At 40.5% G+C, this 1,779-nt stretch overlaps 1 long non-coding RNA gene across 1 annotated transcript; it reads right to left on the reverse strand.

Moving 5' to 3' along the window:
* Positions 1-331: 331 nt before the first annotated feature.
* LOC147572570 (uncharacterized) lies at positions 332-1,193 on the reverse strand. The gene is made up of 2 exons (XR_015245922.1): positions 1,124-1,193; positions 332-509 (listed from the first exon to the last, which is right to left on the reverse strand). It is a non-coding gene; the product is annotated as an uncharacterized LOC147572570 (long non-coding RNA).
* Positions 1,194-1,779: the final 586 nt, after the last annotated feature.

Below are 1,779 nucleotides of genomic sequence, written 5' to 3' on the forward strand. Positions count from 1 at the left end.
TTCATGCTCTGTCTTTCTCTGTCTCAAAAATAAATAAATGTTAAAAAACATTTTTTTAAATAAAAGAAAAGTATATACATCAGGCTGAATTGAACTGCCCATCAAAATGAAAAATATCCAGAAATCTGGGAGGCTTTATATACATACAATCTGTACAAATATATATTATTCTACCTCCCCACACTTTTTCTACACCTTCTTCTTAAAACACCATGGGAGTGAATTACTGTCAAGTTAAGATTTCTGCCATGGATTAGAAGAGCGACAAGGAGATGCTACATAGTCCAACAAACATTTGGTTATAATGGCAAAAAGAGAGAAAGAAACAGGCTGAGCGTATAGATTTGTTGGTTGTATTTCTAAGGCGCCAGCTGTATGGAGTGTGCACGTGGGGCTGGAGGGTAGCTGTGAAGACCAGCTCGGGTTCTTTCTCTTTAAAAGTTCTTATTTCTCCTGTTCCTATGCTTCCCTTTCCTGTTTCATTCTGTTCCCATCAAAGCAGTTGTGGCCTGGGTAAAACAGTGAGACAACGGGAAAGGAAGAGAGACAAAGCTGGGTCACACCTTCCGTGATCCCGTCAAGGTTCTCCAACATCTGAACAAATAGCCCCAAGCCCATCTGAAGGCCCACTGTACTTAGGAACCTGCCATACAGATTTGTAAAAGAAAGCATATTCAGAACATATACTCTCCGTGGAAGAGTAACTGAATTGTAACCTCATTTTCTCTTAACTTCTGCCACGCACCCCCCCCCCCCCCCACTTCATGCCCTCCTTTAAACCATAATGAGAAGCAAAACCCAAAGATCTCATCTCAAGCTCGGTCTTCCCTCTCAGACGGTACTGAACACAGAGAGCGACTAGAATTCCTCGTGCTTCTCATAATTCAACCAGACTCACTCAAAATTACTCACAGACTCTTACTTTAGAATAAATAGGAGGCCTGAAAGGGAGTGTGGAAACTTGAACTTTCTTCCTTCTTATCACGGGGAATAAGTAAGTACAGACTGGTCCATATCTATTTTCCTGCCTCTGGACAGGTTCCATTATGTCGGAACAAGTCACTTCCCAACCGGAAGTCAATACCTTAGTCAATTACCTTAGTCAATTACCTAAGTCAATTACCTTAACTGTCTTTCACAGGTGAGCCAACTCTGAGCATGTTCTCCAGCCCAGCAGAGCTTTTGGGTTGTTCTGAAAAAAAAAACCAAAAAACAAAAAACAAAAAACAAAACAGTTTTGGTGTCAGGAAATAAGATGGCAAGGCCAGCTGTCACTGACTTGTATGATCATCCATCTTTCAGGACCTTAAGGCCCTTTCCTGCAAATTAAGCGAGTTAAACTGAAGAATAGCAAAGGTTTCTTCTAGAACTGGTAGACTGACTCTACAGTCTAATCAAGAGCTGGAAATTAATCCCTAGCCTTTCGTTCAAAAGTCCCTGGTACTAGAATGACTCAATTCTCTGGGCAATCTCTGCAGAAGAACCTGCTGTAAAAATAACTGAAACAAGTTGATGTAAGTTCTTCTGAGAAAGGATCCCTCCTTTCCTTTAGTTTAACATTCTGTCAGCAGAGTTAATTTTTTGCCTTACAAGTGCCAAAAGGATAGACTCAACTCCAGGGACATCTCTACCTGCATCTGGAGAATAACCATTATCATTGCTGGTTTCCTTCTTTCTTTTTTTTTTTTTTTTCACATAAAAAATAGCTTATTTATTTATTTTCAGAGAGAGAGAGAGAGAGAGAGAGAGAGAGAGAGAGAGAGGAGGAGAGAGAATCCC

The sequence above is a fragment of the Puma concolor genome, chromosome E4, assembly GCF_028749965.1.
Source record: "Puma concolor isolate L17-30 chromosome E4, mPumCon1.1.hap2, whole genome shotgun sequence".
Classification (NCBI taxonomy): domain Eukaryota; kingdom Metazoa; phylum Chordata; class Mammalia; order Carnivora; family Felidae; genus Puma; species Puma concolor.